Source organism: Apus apus, chromosome 4, assembly GCF_020740795.1.
Source record: "Apus apus isolate bApuApu2 chromosome 4, bApuApu2.pri.cur, whole genome shotgun sequence".
In the NCBI taxonomy this organism is placed as follows: domain Eukaryota; kingdom Metazoa; phylum Chordata; class Aves; order Apodiformes; family Apodidae; genus Apus; species Apus apus.
Window position 1 is genome coordinate 11,918,961 of NC_067285.1, and position 19,482 is coordinate 11,938,442.

Genomic DNA, 19,482 nt, shown 5'->3' on the forward strand with positions numbered 1-19,482 from the left:
TTTCCTCCTCTGATAAAAGTTGCATTTATATTCCCTTGCACACTTTCTGGAGGGTTACCCAGTGCCTATTTTGGGGAGTGCCTGGAGATCCTTAACTCACTCAAGGAGTGAGGATGTGAAAGATTACAGTTAAAAATGGAAATGGTTAAAAATTATCTTCAAATGCCAGGCTGCCTCAGGGAAGCAAGAGCTCACCTCAGTTCTATTTAGAGTGATGTCAGGTAGGGGGAATTTTATTCTTTCAAATGTATGTGCATTTATAATGCATAAAAGTGTAGTTAAGTGCAAGCTGCTGTATGACTGAAGAGCGAATATTAAACATAAACGGGTTGCTTCACATCTGGAAGGAAAGCAAATCAGCATTGCTTCTCCACAGGGTGAAACTGAAATGTGAGCCTTGCAATGCTGTTACTAGGCCAGGGAGAAATAAAATAGAGGGTTGAGAATCAGTATGAGGTAAAATATGCTATTAAGCTAGGAGATGAAATGGGGACAGCAGAGGAGAAATGTGAGTACAGGAGAAAGAACAATTGCTGTCTTTTGGACAGGATTCAGGGTTTTCTTTGTGATGGCCTAATCCATACTTTTAGGAGCTGGTGTGTCTCCGTGAGTAAAACACTAATTTGGGAGGAGGCTTATATGACCTTCAGCAGTTTTCATCTCTTTCTTCCTCTGTTTTCTCTGACTGTTTTCTTTTTGTGTGTTTTGTCACCTTATATGAGGAATTAATAGTGGTAAGAAGAGGCTCTTTCATGAGCTTGTATGGTATGACCCTAATCCAACCCAGGATATCAAGTTACTTGGGAATATGTAGCTTCTTTACATGAAGAACATTAAGGCTTCACAACCAGGTTAGAACTGCCTCTATATAGGTGCATTTGTTGTAACTGTAGCTTGCATTATCCTTTTCCAACTTTTGTCTTTTCTTTAAAAACCTTCTGTCTTATCCAAGAGATAGCACAAATGAATAGGTCACACAAGTGTCAGAGACCTGAGTCAGCTGTCATTACTACTAATTCTGCTTTCAATGAAAGGAATAGTGTATCTGTTTAAAATACCAGGTGAATCTATTTAAACCTTCATTTATTTTCCTCCTTCAGCTCAGGAAACTCTCCCTTAATAATAGTTTCCAAACTGACTACTCCACTGAACATAGTCATTTATTTAGGATTTTTTTGAAATACGCTTCTGATAGTGCACATGCAATGATACTGTGTAGAAATGTAAAGATAGGCACTTTATTTAGAAAAGCAAAACTGACATCTACCTTTTAAAGTCGGAAGACAGAAGCTCCCAAATAAATGCAAAAAGAGCCTCTGAAGCTGTCCATTTGTGTTCTTAACTCTATTTGCTGATCCTTATTCATTGTCATGAGGTGCTAATCTCCAATTCCTCATCATTTTTGTCTGGAAGAGCCAGAAAACATTTTATGTCACCCAGCCCACCAACTGAACAGTGAAAAATCAAAATAGGCATCCCTACCACAGGTTATTCACAGCAGGACAGTGGCTCCACAAATCTCAGGTAAGCCTGAGATCTCCGTGCTCTACCCTTGTGACAGTGGGTATTAGAAAGGACCTCAGTAAGAGATGACAAGGAGCAGGAATATAAATCTTTGCATCCAATGGCTGAAGTTAACTTCCATATGCTACTCAGAGGAAGTTTATGAGTGAATAATCCATTGGATAGGACTGGAGTAATTAAATTTTATGAAAGGAAGACAAAGTGGGAAGTGTTTATCAAAGAACTCACTTAGAGTACATAATACTGCCAGCCCTGTTTTAGGTCACCCAACACTGTTGCAGTTTGCATGAACTCTTTCAGGATTTTGGGGAGGCATTGGCCTGTTACATTTTTCCTGGAAAAGGCATAGAAAGAATAGCTTAAGAAGGAGATAAGCAGGACTAGACTGCTGTAGAGATGTGCTGTGCTTTTTTCTTTGAAACGTCTCAGCTCTTACTTGAAGCTTCATTCCTGGAAAGATTGGACTTCTCAAAAATTCATTTTGCTTGGGTTCTTTATCGAGCTGCAATCATCTTTCTCCTCAGCCAAGCAAACAACACTGCATCTGTGCTTCCTCTATCATGAAACTTTTGTTAACAGAAATTAAATGAACCAGAAGGAACTGTGACAGTTGTGGTGTGGCCTCTTGGAAATCTCATTTGCTACCCCAGCACTTGGCTGCACTAGTACATTAAAAAAGGCTAAGGAACACAGCTGGGCTGTTCTTGGCGTAGGTGATCTAGGATTCTCTAAAATTATTTCTGTTTTCTGGAGAGTAACTAGAGATGGTTGCAATAGGAAATTTTGGGTACAATCATCCTATTTCTGCAGTACAAGAATGTTTAGTGATACAATGAGAAATGTTGTTAGATGCTGTCTGGCTTCCACATAATGGGTATGCTAATTTAATATTATAGATATTGCACCAGTGTCCACTCTTTTGCTTTTTTTGTGTCATGAATGAGACTGCAGACCATCTGTTTTATTCTATTATTTTTGTTACCCAGCATGTCAGAACTTCTTGTCACCCAGTTCCTCCTCTTCATGCATGATTTACAAGTTTGAACTCCACTTTGTGACTGATCTCTCATTTGAGGTGTTCAAAAAAACACCCAATTGTGGTAGTTCTCCATCTTCCATGGTAACAAGGCTCAAATTCAGCCCCAGTGCAATCTGAAATGTTCAGCCATGCTGTATGCAACCTGCCAGCTGGATCTGCTGAAATCAATGCATAGACTGTGGGCAGTTCCTGAATTTTCTCCTGCTTTTGATTAAAGATTGGAGTGAGAAGAACCTTTTAAGATATAAAACAACATCTGTAGGAATCAGTACATGATGATTTTGGTCACTGAGCAGGTCTGGTGAGAAGTTCCCTTTCCCATAGCTAGACTTTTGAATTTAACTAGTTCTTCAATGACCTTTTCTTTTTGTGGTTAAACAATATGCATTTCCTCTTCTTGCTAAGAATGGGCTACCTCTTGGGCACAGGTTATAATTTCTGGGTCAGCTAATAAACCCTTTTTAATTACAAACCTAAATTCTGTGTATTAGAGTATTGTTGAGTTGAAAAATGTTATCTTTATTTAGTTATTGTTAAGTTTTGCTGAGAAAGGAGATGGCTAGTTCATATGCTAGGTCCATTTTCAGAAGCGAAATGTATTTAATTGGGCAATTTTTGCTGCAAGTTCACAAAGTTCCTCTGGCATGGTCTCCAATTAAGCAGCTGAATCTGATATGAAGTAATTGAGACTGACCCAGCTGTCTTGTAGGACTGCAATAGTTGCTGTGAATAGTGAGGGGGATCAGAGTTCCCCGTGAAGTGCATTCACCCCACAAAAAATAGAAGATGCATATGCTGGAATCTCTCTAAGTTTCTCAAGAGGGTGTATTAGAAAATATAGTTAACCAATTCAAGCAAAGCAATGTGAATACATTCCACTACTAATAGCAGCACTTGTGAGATGAAGAACATTTAATGTGGGGTTTTTTTTTTTAAGACAAACAATTTTCAAGGACAGTTACCTATGCAGGGTATCTCAATGCTTGGCTTGAACCCATTTGTTACTCTCTAGATTTCTCAGAAGCACCTATCCTCTATAGCTGGTATCAATGAAATATGTAAACTCTGATACTTCCCAGGATCAGTCCCAGGGATGTGATTCACCTCACCTAACTTCAGCTGTGTATGATGTGCACATCTCTACCTGTGCTAGTTATTATACCTCCTTCACAATCAGTGGAGAGAAATAAATACACATCTGAAACACAATCCATCTAACTTCTTAAAAATGTCTATTTGATGTTGAGATAAATTGCACACAGTTTCTCTCCTCACATCCTGAGAGGGCTCAGGGTGATTAGTTCAGGTTTGGGAGTCCACTTTGTAGATATTAATTTTCAGACAGATACACCCTGTGCTATTGCTCTTAAGTTGATCATCCAGAGTTGGTGACTGATCTTAGCTCTCCTGTTTCTCACTCCATCTCAAAAGTGCTTGCTTCTGTCTTCCCAGCATTGGTTACTTGAGCAAGATTTGGAAGATCAGTGATGCATTGTACCACCTTACTGCAAAAGGCCAGTCTGAGCTCTAGGAGGCAGATGTAGAGCCATGGTTAGTAATGCAGACTGGAAATTATTTATCATGGCTTCAGCTTTTGGCTGTAGAGTACCTCTTCCAGTAGCCAGAAAGCTTTTCAAAAGTATTTCACTTTTTCCTTAATTTAGCTACCTGTTTCAATTATTTGAGCTTGCTAGCAGCTAAGACTAGCCAGAAGACATCTTTCTGGGAGATTTGAACACCTCACAATCTGCTGAGAGGACAGCTTTGCTTTAACTCTCTCTTACCCCTGCAGCTTTCTTTTCCTTTGAGAAGGGAGAATTCCTACTCCGGTTTCAACCTGCTTTCACCAGCAAATGCAAGGCCTACAGATTTGATTGGAACTGAAATTCCTGAAGCTGTCTTAAAACAATGTAACAGCTTCCCCTGTGCCTAGAGCTGCCAAAGAAACCTTTGCAATTTTCCAGATGCAGCAGGCTCTGCAGTATTGTTAGAATTGCCAGGTGTTACCACATCACCTGTATATCTTACCCGGCACTTTTTTGAGGGTCTTTTTTTTTCCTTAGTAAAACCAGCAATACAGGAGCTGCAGAAAGGTATAAATCTCAGGTAATGCACTGTTTCATTGCCCATTGCTGAGTTCCTGTTCTGTCTCCTGATCTCAGCTTTACTTAGCACATCCAGCTGTCTCTCTGAGCACCATTCTTAGCCCTGCAGTATCTACTTCAATACCTCTAAAAAAAATGCTTGTGGTCTTTATGAAATGGGATATTTCAGTGGGAGCTGGTCTCCCTCGCAAGACATTGCCAATACCTAAACCAGATGGAAGACATTGCTAGGCTAACCCTTGACTATCCTGCAGCATCCAGATCTTGCTGAGTGGAGATTTCTAGAGGAGCTGGTGGAGGACATCTTTTACCACCATTATGCAGTAATCCCACATGTCTCTCAGTCATGCTTTCAGTTTTGATTAGTTCCCTGAAGGCAGATCACTTTGCTTTTTTATTTTCCCTTGTAAAAATGAGATTTTGATCATAAAATGGAATTAAACAACTTTTTTCCTGGTTTTTCAGTTGTGGAAAAAGATCTAACAATGGGCTCTTCTACTTTTCCAACTTACATAGCCAAATTCATTGATTCCTATGTAAAAGTAATTTTCTCTGAGAACAGTTTAATGTAAGGTGTCCTTTCTCCCTTTAACCCATCTCCTCTTCCAATGCAGTTGTGTTAAATATTGCAGCAGAAAACCTGAAAGCTCACTGATGAGGGCTGAGGAGATCTTAGAACCATTAAATCATTACAGTAATAAGTTCACTGGGTATGTTCTAGGGGAAACAAATATAGTATAAGGGGCAGAAAAAACAGAAAGATGATTGGATTAAGTCAATTTAAAGTGAGAAATGTACCTTGATGCCAGGAGAAATAGAAGATGCTGGAAATAATGAGCAGTTGGGGAATATGTGGCTCCACAAAATATTTTTCTCTCTCGAGGCCTGACTGTGCTCTTACTTAAAAAACTGGGTGAGTAAGTGTGCTGGTGTCAACAGAGAGGCTAGATTAATTGTGAACAGAATTGGGAACTACTGTGTAAATAAGGATAGCTGCACTGGAGTCATGAACTCAAGCAAGAACCTGTCCTTCAAGAGCTGATTTAGTTTCAGAAATCATTACGTTGCTAGGGATAGAGTCCTCTGTAGGAAAACTAGCTTAAGTAATTCAAACTCCTAGTGGACATCTATCTACATCTGAAATCCTGCCACCTCCCCTGTTTGTCATTACATCAGCTAATACATTACAGATATCAGGGAAATCGGACTGCAGGAATCAAACTTCTCTTTGATAGCTCCAATCTCTTACAACAGCCTGTACTGAGGTTTGGACTCATTTTCACCCAGTGCTGGGCAACCAGAATATAAAAAGGTTTCAGTCTCCAGAGTTATTATCCTAGCAATATTCACTGACAGAATATTCCTTCTTAATTTTAAACCATTTTCCTCACATCTAGCCAACTTTCTTTCCTAGCTTAATCCTATAATTATTGTAATTTCATAATCTTCTCGTGCACCCATATAATATTTATGTTATGTGGCAATAGAGAACGATCACAGCCTTTCCAAGAGCTAGCACAGAGCATACAACCTCTTGGCAAGAGCTTAAGGTACGACAGCTCTTCTCGCAGAAGTCTGCCACCTTCAGAAACAACTCCAGCTAACAACCACCCACAACCTATTCCCTTAGCCTTTCTACGTTTGCCAATGGTGCCTTATTCTCTGTTCTTTAAGGTGCAGTAAAGTTAGACAAATGGAATTAGTTTTGATGACACAAAAAATGGCAGAGCTCTGCTCTGTGATCTCACTGCTCATCTGCACAGTCTTTGATTCTGCTCAATGGATGGTCAGAAAAGCCACAGGCAGTGACAAGTGTAGTGCATTCTGTCTACTTTGAGAGCTGAATCAGTTCAGCAGGTATCACATGAATTGGCACAGGGAAAGAGAGAGAATCAAAAGGAGACTGAAGAAGGAAGACCATCCTCTTCCATAGTAGCAAACTCTCCTTTTAAAGGAGCTCAACACACCTTTAGTAGTTGCTACAACTTCTAAGGGAGCCCTAAGTATTCCTAGTGACTTCAGAGGGAGATGGGCTCACACACCAGAGAGTACTAGAGTCTGAAGAGTCATGGCAAGATCTATCTTCTTCAGTCCTTTCAGCTTTTCCCCACACTACTTGTTTCTGAGAAGAGCAAGTCCTCCAGGGCCATGTCCACAACTCAGAAAATAAGCTAGATACCAACCTAAACACATCCCACTCAACACATCCCACTCCCTCAGTGGCTCATCTTAGCTAAACAACCAATAACTGGTGCTGACTGGTATTAACCAATTGAAAGTGGCTTGGAAGAACTCACTCAATTACACTCTTCATTACAGTTGCAAGAAAATTGTTTGTTTTCTTCATAATGTGTGAGTCAATGTATTCGTCCCTGGAATCCATACAATTTTTTTTTTTTTCTCCTACTCTTGTTAGTCTTGAAGGGGTGTTTTTTTTTCTACTCAGCTAAGAATTGCATAGTAATCCTATATCTTTAAAACCCCACTTTCTGGACTAATTTTATATTTGAAATTAATCCTTAACTTATTTTAAAAAGTAAGATTTTGGGACACCTAATTTTTAAGAAATTTGAATTCTAATGTTTCAGAGCAAACAGAAAGGAACCTCTATATTGATTTTAAAAATTATCTTATTGTCCTTCTTACTCTTTTTCAGGATGTGCAAAGTTTCTAACACTTTTGGAATCTCTGGGATAGACAGTAAAAGCTTGTACTTGTCTTCAGCTCTCATTGTTAGATAAAGTGTCCTAGCCTTTCTATCTGCCAGATAGCCATGGAATACTCTTCTGCACAGACTCTGTTGCAGTCCCAGGTCTCTCTTTAAAGCAAAGAGAAAAAGGGACAAAACTGTGTACAGACAGAGGCACGTACAGACACACACACAACTGCTACTCATACCAGTCTGGCAGCTAGACCAGCTCAATGACAGCTCTAGCGTGGTGATAATCCAGTTAGCAGGGATTTTATTAGGCGTTTAAATATTGATAAGAGAAATACCTCTGCTTCCTGTAGCTACTTATGTCAGCAGATATTGAGCAGCTTGTTAGACGTGTGATTACCAGTAAATAACGTGTAATTGCACTGCTCTTAAAAAAACCCCAGAAGGTAGGTTATGCAACATGGATTAATTTTTATTTCTTTTTCTTTTTCCTTTTTTCGTCCCTTTCCTTACTTTCCCTTTTTCTCCCACTTTGCAAATGCTGAGGCATTTTTGTTACACAAAAAAACTTTAACTCCTTTCCTTTGTAGTAATTTCCTAAGTTCTATTACATTTTCCTGCACACATACACAATTTGGTCAAAAACAAAGAAGCCTTCTGTTTTCTAGCAGGAGGCAGAGAAGAGGTGCATTTTACCTGGGGCAGGGAGGGAGAGACCTTTGGGCCAGACCTGTAAATATCTACTGGGGCTTGTGAGTTTTACCTCATTTATACTAGCTGATGATCTGGCTGATTAGAATACATAGGGAGGCATCAATGCCTGATTAACTATTGCTTTAGGAGCCTATATTTGCTATGCAGCCATTAAACAGAGACCCCATTCCAGGCATAGTCTTTTCTAAGACTAATAAAAAAAAAAAAATATTCTTGAAACTCATGGAGTTGTACCCTTAATTTTGAAAGTTCTCCATGGCTCAACTACTAAAATGCAGCAAAAAGATGTGCATTCACCTCCCATAAATCTCTTTTAAAATGGGTGGCCTAAAATCTTTATATTCCCATTACTTCCTGAGCCTAGGATTTGGTGATTTAAGGAGACTGCTCATCCACCTGAGCCAAGAGGCACCTAAGTTTCTGCTCCAAAAACATGAGGAAAAACGAAGGAAATAACTCTTAGAGCAGTAGCTAGGTATGGCATGATGGAGAGGGAAGCAGTACATAACTGATGGGAAAGAGGTGAGATGTTCCCCTGTACCATATGAAGAGTAACAGCTGAGCTGTGCACTATGAGCACAAATTAAAGACAGCTTCTTGCTTAGTCAATTGCTCATCCAAATGAGGACAGCAATCTGTAAAGAGAATTCATTGCTTGTTGGCTTGCTTGATCAGTCTTGTGAGTAGCCAAACCTAACAGCTGTGTAACAATCAGCAACTTGCATTGGGTACCTGGGCAAAGTTCTGTGTATGTCAAATTAAGTATAATCAGGTTGAGCCATAACTGAAAGTTATCAGCAGATGGACAGTCCAAGGCAACATATGGAAAAGTAATGATGACAGCACTTCAGTTTCATGAACAGGTTTTCCTGAAGCCAGGCCAAGGACTTCTTTATTCCCCTTGAGGGGGTACACTAAGTGTTCTCCAGAGCCTATGAGCTCTGGAGTTAAGGTATAATATCAGAACAATTCCTGATACTTGGCAGTGACATGCTGCAGGCATCACTGTTCCTATTTGTAAAATAACAGAACATTTCAATAATGAGCAAAGGCACCAGTCTGGCCTAATGTGAAGGAACTTACAGGTCTCACTGGAGTCCTTCACCAGCCTCTGTTGGAGGGCTCTCCTAGACATATGGGCTGTGCAAGGTGGTTAGCAGTAAATAGCATAAAAAAATCGAGGCAAAAAAAACATGTATGTGTAACACTACCCCTTCTTTGTTTTATTCTGCAGGACAGGCTAGCATAGCCCTGCGAGACAAGCAAAAATGAGGGAGGTTAAAGCATTAAAATTACACAGTTTGCAAATGAAAACGCAAGCCCCCTTCTTATTTACCTCTTTGCCTATCCACACCTTCCAGCTGAAAACAAATAGAGTAAGCCCATCTTTCTTTTTACTTATTTAAGGAATATTGTAATGCATGCTCTGAGGAAAAGGGAAAACTGTGCTCATGCATACATCACTGCTTGCTCCAGTCATCTTGAATACGCATCACTGCCTGCTACTTGTGGCAGTGTTCCAGCTCCTTTCCTTTTCCAAGAGTTCAGCTAGGATGAGCAAGGGACTCTCTGCATTGCCCCTTTTGATTCCCCTTTTCTGCCAGCTCTCTAAGAAAAAACGTGCCAGCATCCCAGCCTGGTTTGGAGAGCTGCAGACAGGGAAGGCCCATGCTTTCTGTGCATGAGCAGAGGATCTTTCTCAGGCAGGTTGCATTCTCCCTGTCGTAGTCCAGGGCTCCCAATGAGCTGAGGGATGGGCTAAAGCACTGGAACAGACAGTAAGGTCCAGGAGCCAGGCTTGGGAATAAGGTGCTTTACTAGTCACAAGGCCTTGTTAAGCTTTGTCCCTCACAGGTAACATAGCTTTTGGGATTAAAAGAGCCTTTGGGTTTTGAAAAGGCCAAGCAGCTATGCAGGCAGCAGCAGGCTATCATACAGCCAGGTGTAACCAGCTGTCTGAAGCAAAAGCTCTGGGAGAGCTGCATGCTTAAGAAGAGACAATAGGAAGAGTTAAAAAGCTAGAAGAATATCTGCTCACTTTGGAAACAGGATGAATTTGTTAAAGGAATATGACTGCAGGAAGCAGGTCACATTACAATCCACCTCCTTTATCTTTATGTAACACCTTTCAGACAATCATGCTCCAGATGTTTTCTCACACTGACAGACCAAGGTTGCTACACAAATGCATGGAAAAGCAGAAATCCAACAGCTAAATAAAAACAGAGATGGGAGGGGGCAGCTTGTAAAGTGATTTTTGCAGTGTAGTGCATCAGAGTCATTGACAGATCAGAAAAAGATCAGATTTTGGAATCACAACCTGGCATCTTAGCTAGTAGCATGGACTCCTACTAACTGCTTCTCATTCTGTTGTCATTGTACATACATACTCACCTCAAAAGTTTTATATTATTTCCCCCACACACCTTTTTTTTTTTTTTTTTTTTTTTAAGGTAAAGAGCCTTTTCTTTTGTGTGAGGCCACACCTTTAGTGGTATCCATATGCACTGACAGGTTTACACTTCCAGGGCTGATCCATCAGAAGTTTGCAGCTGATGTCAAATGACCTCCAGCTCTATTTCTGACATGGCACAACTTTGGCATGTCCTAGGATGCAGCACAATATAACTGAGGAGAGTTGAGGGCCTTTGCAATTACCTTGCAAATCCAGGACCCTGCTAACTACATAAGTTAGCATAAAAGTACTCCAGCTTTCATGCCAAGCTGGAAAAACAATTGCTTCTAGGTTGAAATTTAAAGCTGTCCTCTGGGGGACTGTGTCTCTACACACAGAGACACAACACATGGACTTTCCAATTGAATCAGCTCCTTGGGAGATGCAAGCCAGAGCTGCTGTCCTACCAGCCCTGCAGGGTCACTGGTTTCCTTGGTTCCCCTTTGTGGGCCCTGAGCACACCTAATGCCAGCTCCAATGGGGATCTAAACTCCTTTTGCTGGGTACGGCTGACCCATGTGGCAAAGTTACCACGTTCTGCGGTTGGGCAACACTGTGTTAGGGCCAAACATAAACACTTTACTGCTGGCCATTAGGTTTTATTGCACTCTCTAATGTGCTTTGAGATAACTAAACTCATGCCTGAAAGAGACATTTAAACTGTTTTAACAGTATCTACTTCACATAATCTGCTTTATGGCAGTGTCTTATGGTTTTACTCATTTAAAATGTGTTTGTTGTTGGTTTTTTTAGTCAAGGGATTTGTACTATGACCTTTGAGCAACAGCAGCCCCTGCTAGAAGGCAGCTGGTGATGTGGTGTGCAATATGATCTATGGAGATTAAATTAATTTCATTTCCTTTTAAGACAGATGACTGGAAGGCTGGTGGATCCACTGGGATTTTGATGGATTGAGTTCCTTTTTATTTCAAAAGGAGAGCTGAAACTAAGAAATAATAGCATATTTTTGCTCAGTGGATTAAACCCTGCCCTGAATCACTTAGCTGGCCTGGATAAGGGAAGATACACCCACATTCTTGCACTGACCCATGGGGAAGGGGCTGGAAAGCAATGTGAATATGTGTGGTGAGCAACAATACTTTTCTTCTGATGAGCTGTCCTTCTGGTAGGTGTCATGAGGTCTAATATAATCCTTCCTCATAGACAACTGAGTTGCTCTGAAAGGTTAATAACTATCAAGATAAACTGAGCTTCTGCTGTAGTACCTGACACTGGGGCTCATAACTTCCAGGTGAAAACAGAGATAGAAATTCCCCAACAGACTCACAGTTTGTCAGGTCACAGACAGTAAGACCAGTGCTGCTGTAGGATAACTGCTGAGGAGGAAGGAGAAAGGGAGTTTTTCTGGGTGCCTTGTGGTATGCAAACTGTAAAATATGAGTCTCCTGACTGTTGAGGATCAAAGCTCTCTTCTAGGACACTTTCTTTGTGCTTTAATGATTTTTATTTCTACAGTGTGTAAGAGCTGGTGCAAATGCCCAAGACTGATTTAGTGAGGTACGCAGGGTGTTCTCCAGGGAGGCAGCAAAGAGGCAGGTTTATATTAATCAAAGGAAAAGCAAGAACTGAACATGTCCTTCACTTTGGGGAGGACCAGAGAGGATGGAAGGAGGCAGCAGGCTCCCCACAAACACTGGTACCACACCATCTTTTAAAAACCAGCAGTAGCCAACTCTGGCTTTGGTAGATAACCTGTGTTTGGGTCCTTGAGGCCCCTAGGCAAAGGAAAAGTTCATTCAGGCTTAGGTGTAGGACCAACAACAAGTTTTCAGCCATGGCAATTCCGAGATACATCTAGACACTTGGGTGCAAGAAACTTGCAAGCTAAAAACAGAGTTTGGGCTCTTGCTGTATTAGCATGGAGCTAATCTCAAGTTTTAGTTTAGGTACCTAAAATGACACTTAGTCTTTAGTCACAAAATAGATGCTTGATCTTTTTGGTTTTTTCTTTGTAATAGCAGGCAAAACCCCTCATGATTCAACTCTGTCTGTGTAAGTCAACCCTGAGGCTATCCCAGAGCCAGACCAAGCTGCACTGAGCTGATATGAATGGTCACCTTGGTGGAGCACTTCACCTGACCGAGCATACAGCAACAACTTCACCAGACACTGTGGCATTGTGTGACAGATACAACCTCTTAACGACAACTTTCTTCTAACCAGCTATAGGTAATAGCACACAGGACACTTTCCATTGCTCAACCGAGACAGCAGCCTGTTGAGCCCAGCAGACTAATATCTGCTGGAGTCATATACTGTACAGAATACTGAGAAAACAGACCAGATAGATAATTTGGGTACCTAAAAACTTATCTCTACACACACCTTCCAGTTAATTAAACTACCTTATTGATACATCACTGGGCTGCCATTGACACAAATTAGGCAATGCTTTCTCTCTAGCATAAAGCAGGGTGCCATGCTCAGTGACAGCATATGAACAGAAGAGGATGCATAAGAAAGTGCTTCTATCTCAAGAGATTCTAGGCTGTTTCTTCAGCTTATGTGTATACCTGAAGTTTTCTTTCATGCTGCACATAAGCATGGAATGGCTGTTCTGAAATAATTTGCTCTTATGTCTCTTCAAAAGGCCCTTTTGCCATGATGAGGAGCACCTTGCTGTTTTGTTTTCCAGGAGAGTTCAGAGCTGTCTGAGAGAGATTTCTCTTGAACGTTCAAGGGAAACTAAATCTGCCTCTTCAGTGGCAGCCTCCTGCCTGAACTCTGACCTTACCTTGCAAAGCATAGGGTGGACCTGAGCTGCCAGGTGATGCACAGAAACTTTCCTGGGCTGTCCTTGGGGTACTTACTTTATAGGTTGTTTGTTTCTCTTTGGACTCCTTCTGTAGAACCCAGCTACCCCCAGGAAAGACAAGAATTGCCATATATCACTTTTTTCCCCTTTAATAGTTTGCCAAAGCTACATAAATTACTGAACATTAACAGAAAAGCACATGGGTGAAAATCTGCTGGCACACATGCACACACATCTTGCCAGGCCAAGATGAAAAACATATTTGGGATGAGAAGGATGATTGCAAGTTGGAAAGTGTGGTGGCTGCACTATGAGGTTTGTAATTGTAAGTGCCCTTTCCATTTTGGGGGTCAGTGTGCTAAATTAAAAACCTACAAGAAAGCATTTAATTTAGGTTAATGGGGTGTTTGAATGTTAAATGGATTAAGGCAATTTAATTTTTTTTTCCTGTTAAAGGGGAATTAGCCCCACTAATCTCCCAGGCCAGATTCTTAGAAGGTGTAAATCAGTGTTATACACCAAAGCCCAAGGGAGTGTGTTCAGTTTTTCAGTAGATGAAAGAGTCTGTGCCATTGTACTTTTTCGTGTACATGCCTGTGAACCATGTGCTTAGGTTAAGTTTGTTCTGGGTCTCTTTTTTTTTCCACCAGTTTGGAGTTCTAAAATGAAATTATATAATTATATAATTCCTTTCTTCTCCTGTTCATTTGCAGCCCATTATCTTTACCTTCTTGTTTTCACATGGCTTCATCCTGGCTCAAACCAGGACACACATTTTACAAATGGAATGGATAGCTTCCTTTATGCATAGGGGATTTGGGGATGGTATCCTGATGTCTGGGGAGAGGGAATGCTGAGAGATCGTTTGGAATCAAAACATTCAGGGCAATACTTTAATACAAAATGAGGCAGAAAATGTCTTCCTAGGGAGCTGTTTGAGAATTCAAAATTGAAATGTTTGGTGGACAGTTAGTTTCCCCAGCATGAAAAATATGCAATGGGAAAATGTTCCTACTGCTTAAAATCAAAATCATATTTTTTTCATCAAGGAAATACTTTGTTCCATCTCAGAAAGCAAAAAGCACTGCCCTCATGCTCAGAGGAGACATGTTTTAAATTTTAAATTTTGGGGAAGGGAAAGTCTTCACTGCAATATAACCCAGTAAATGTTTAAAACCATCTTTAAATCACTGCCCCTTCATACCACATCACCAGGCAGGCTTATAGTTCAACCCTGCAGAATTTCAAAGGCTGGTATGTCGCATCCCAGACACAGCAACATGATATGTCTTGTCTTGCTTTGCACTTAATGATTTTTGCTAGAATAATACACTGTCTTTGGGATCTTTTTGCTGAAAGCATTTCCACAATTACAACCACACACAGACATTAAGTGATTCTCTTTGTGGATAACCTCACTAAAGGGAGATAGGATTAAATGGGCCAAGATGATGGAAAAAGCCTGGAAATTAAAGGTGGTGGGAACACTTTCTTGTAATGGAGGTCCTTCCAGGTACAAGGTTGAGTTTGGTTTAGTCTGCTGTTTTTTAAATTCTTTGTCATGAGTCCCTTCAAGCTGAGCTCACGGTGTGTGTTGACAATTCTGTAGAGTTCTCAGAAAGAAAAAAAAAATATTTTATTTGAAGTTGTTGCTTTCAATCTACTTTTGGCCACTCATAACCAGCCTGCACCCTAAGATTTCTTGATCAAATGTTACATCTTCATATCGTACTGTACAATTCTTATGAATGGAAATGTAAAGAACAGAAAAAGCATCCTATTGTTTTCCTGTTTTGGTTGTTGTTGTCATTTTGTTGTTTGTTTGTTTTTTTAATTGGTCACCATTTGCATCCACAAGACAAATGGTTTCCAACATCAAAGCTGGTCTGCCATATCAGCTCCTCTTCATACTGTGGGTGCATAATGAAGAATCCAAGCTGGTATTTGTCTCAGTACCACAACTAAACAGTGGAAAAGAAGTGGAGAACTTTGTCTTCTTCTATGTTATTTTCTCACCATTAGGTTTCACCACCTGATTCAACTTGCTTGCTCTGTCTAATTTAAATGTATACCCCTTCTCCACCCTTCCTCTCCTCCAACCTCTTTTTTCAGAGTTGAATTTTACATCTCACCAATACTAAAACCAACCTGAAAAGCTAATCTTAGTTTTAGGACCTTGTCTGCTAACTAAATTTTAAGGGATATGTTTGAACATGAATCGCTTTTGCCTAATTCCCAATCTGTTCTGAAAATGTCCTCTTTCCAGAGCTTGCCATGAGATAAATTGTAAATGTGTGTCAGCAATCAGACTGAGAATCATTCAGTCTTTATTACTAATTATCATCCTGCAGAGAGGAAAAATGACCTACGGTCTGGCTGTCTTAGAATGTGCAAAATCCCTGCTGCAAGGAATGATGTTAATTCATACTAAACCCAGCTGAGCACATGGCTTACCTTTTCTTCCATTTTAATTCTTTTAAAAAAATAATCTACAATGAAAAAATTAAAGCCAGCTTTAAAACCTGGCATGCTTTTCCTGAAAATGCACAACAGCAGGTGCCTTCTTACTGAATTGGCATAAAACGAAAGCTGCAGAGCAGATCTGGGTGATGCTATCCAAAAAGGTCATAGGTTTTCATTTAACTCGGACTGTTCTTCCTAATAGAGTAATAGAACATGGCTAAGAAATGGTTTTATGAAAAAAAAACCCAACACAAAACTGAAACACTTTCCAAGGGTTTAATCAGTGATTTTCATATATAGTTTAATTATTTACAGAAATCTGAAACTTTTTAAGAAGTAAAATATACAATTCAACATAATTTTAGACAGAAGAAGAATAATTTTGCCTGCACTGCTATCAACCAAATAGTCTCATCTCTACTGTATTAATTTACTCCAGTTGAAGATCTAGCCCACTGCCTTAAAAACTTCCAAATAGTTTTTTTCTTATGGATTTTCCTGTTTTGCAGAAAGATTCTTCTTCATTATCTATTTTTTCTATGCATAGCAGGCAAATGAAACAAGTTACAGGAAATCTCCTGATATGAAATAATCTGATAGGGAAAGTATTTGGGGAAAAACTGAAAAATCACTTGTCTCATTCTTATTCCTCCCTAGGCACCTGCTGATGGCTACTGCTGGAGATGAAACACTGACAGCCCTTGAGCTGAACAGGTACAGACATTCCTATGTTTTCATCATGCTATTAATATGAAAGATCTGCAAAAAGAGATTAATAGTCCTTCCAGGACTTTGGAAAGGATGAAAGCAGTATTGTGTGCCAAATATTTTGCAGCCAATGTGTCTACTGATGCTGCATTCACTCTAACCCAGGTTGGAAACAGGCTTTAGGGTAAGATTTCTAACCCTTGCTGTTTATGGTGGGAAGGGAAACCTAGCCCAATTGCAGGCTTTTTTCCCCAAGGCCAATTTCTAATGTGAGAATTTCTGTTTCTGATGAATGACTGCAGACATTTTTAATGTTTGTTTTGTGGTTGTTGTTTTTTACCTCAGGATTACTTGAATGCAAATATCCACTTAGTGTGGGCAGATAAACTTCAGAGTTAGTTTGAGCATTGCCTTATGTTGTGCAGGAGAAATGAGGGTGTAGGCTGAAGGGCACAGGGCATTTCCATATGGAGCTAACCTTCCTGAACCATATCTTCATAAAGATATGGTGAATCACATCCATATTCCATATTCAGACTATTCCATGTCTTCTCTTCTGAAAACATACCCTCACAGGTCTTTGCAGAAATATAGAAGTTACTTTTTTTGGGTGATTACAAGTCATCCACCACCCAAGAGCTTCACAGTTGTGTTGTCAGTGTCATGTGCAGTATCTGGCCTCCTAGGCAGTCTGGTTAGCACAAGCAAGGGGTTACAGTGTGCCACAAGGCTTCTGGCTTGTCTCTTACACACACATAACACTTACTAGAAAAGTTCAGAGATCCTCTAAAACCTTTGGGTCCAAATGAATCTGTCTAAGGAAAACTGTTCCCCTCATCAGTCAATTAATGAGCCTTCTGATAAAAAAAACAAAAACAAAAACAAAACAGACTTCTTACTCCTTCTGTCAGCCATTAGTGCTCATAATTCTTTGCTTAATTTTTAGCTTCCCTGTTGTTCTTTAAAGATTTACCATATTTTAATGCCCAAAGTGTAGTTTGGATTGACCCATGTTGCCTGAGGAATCTGTGAAGAGTGAGCTTGCATTTCTCTGTGTAACAGTGAGTGGAAACAGTCTCAGTCTAAAACTGTACTTCTTTAATCCAGACCAATGGACAATTCAGTCCTAATTCAGAGAATCATCACTGGGAAACTAGCTTTTAGCTTTTGAAATCAGGGTTAGGGTTATCATTTATTTTTTACTACCTTTTAGGGTGAAATCTAGTGCACAGAGGTAAAGAGGCAGACAAGCATGATATTCTTAAAATTAATCTACTAAAAATGACTTTTTTTTTTTTTTTTTCTCCTGGTCTCACTTGACCTCTGTTCTTAGCATCTATTGTATTCTCCTCAGCTTTCTTGCCTTGAGCCTCCAGACCCACCGAAGACAACAGGGAATGGCAAGACTGCAGCTAGTCATGATAATAATCCATTCCCAGGCTCTAATGCAGTAGTTTTAATCATCAACAATTGTCAGGCATCAAGATCAAAAAGAGTTGAGATTTGATTTGTTTGGGTTATAAAGAAGACCTGAATGCCAGAGTACTGTCGCTTAAACTGCAAAGCACACCCCCCCGTGTAAAGTAGAATGTACTAGTATTGCCCTCTCTGATCTGATTTGTAGCCATCACAGCTTTTCAAAGTTATTTGATTTGACATCAATTAGCCAGTTTTCACGAGGGAAAAGTCTCTTTTAACATTTAGTCCAATATCAATGTCATTTTCCTCCTGAAATGTGACAAGGAGCAGACGACTTCAGCATACTTTGCAACCAACGCAAAGAATAGGATGAGGAGGAGGAGAAAGGCTTCACAAAAAGAAAAAAGAGAGGTGGGAGGACTGAGAAACCATTTCAAACCCATCTGCCCATTTATAGAGATGTATATACAAAGAGACCTATGCAGAGAGAAAGACAATGTACATGTCTCAGACACCTCCTGCTAAGCATGTGTTGTTTATCAGTACACTTGCAAGTGTTGCAGTCACTGTGAGGTTGCAGAGTACTTCAGGCCTGTGTGTTCTTGGAGGACAGCAATTCTGGTAACAAGAGAAAAGCATTTGTGGAGCTTTAATCCCAGCTTTGTTTCATCTTTCTGTATTCTGTTTAGGATTTTGCACAATGTCCAAGGATAGAGTTACTGTAGCAAACTGCTGGTTATTATGTTGCACATACAATATTCTGAACCAAAGCACAACAAAAAAATGTTCTCAAGAGACATGGTGATTGCAAATTCCTAAAGGCTGAAGCTAGTCTGAGAAGCAGACATCAAAAGAAAGTGACCTCTTTTGCTGAGTGTCATGATGTAGCACAATTGTTGTATTCCCTACTTATAGCTGGATGCAGCAATGAGATGGGCTCTATAATAATGAAGGAGATTAGGAAGAGCAAAATGTTCCCCTGTATGTGGAAGAAAATGGAATAACCAGGGTCTTGCTAAAATAGGAGTCAAGACGATTGCAAGTCCACATGAGGAGAATCAAAAAGGAGACCTGAAGGGAGAGGAAAAAATGGGCAATATTGTAAATTAACACTTTATGAGTGCTAGCCTCTTGAGATAAAGGGATTCAGGCTTTCAGAGTGGCTTTTTTCCTCTCAAAAAGAAGATACTGAAAAAAGCTCCTTCTGGGACATCAATAGTACTCATTTTTACCTGCATACCCACCCAGCTGCTGTATTTCTGGACTGTACATGCAAGTTTCAGAGGGTAACTGTACTCCACAGTTTAGATCCCTCCTCAGGGTGCTGAACAATCTAGTTATCGATTGCTTCCTTGCCTCTTTGCCAATACCTTATAATGTAAAATGAAGGGAAAGGATGGAGGAGTACTCACTGTCATCTGCACTGCCCTGTAGTTAAATCTTTTTTAACAATCTCGTAAGAAAGTATATCAGATCTGCCACTGCATGGTAACTCTTATTAGAAATGTCACACATAGGATTAAACTAGGACACTGCAATGGGCAAAGGGGGCTCCATTGCTGCATTTGGGGGAAAAATACTCAAATATATTATCAGAGGTAAAGGCATTTTCTCAAGCCA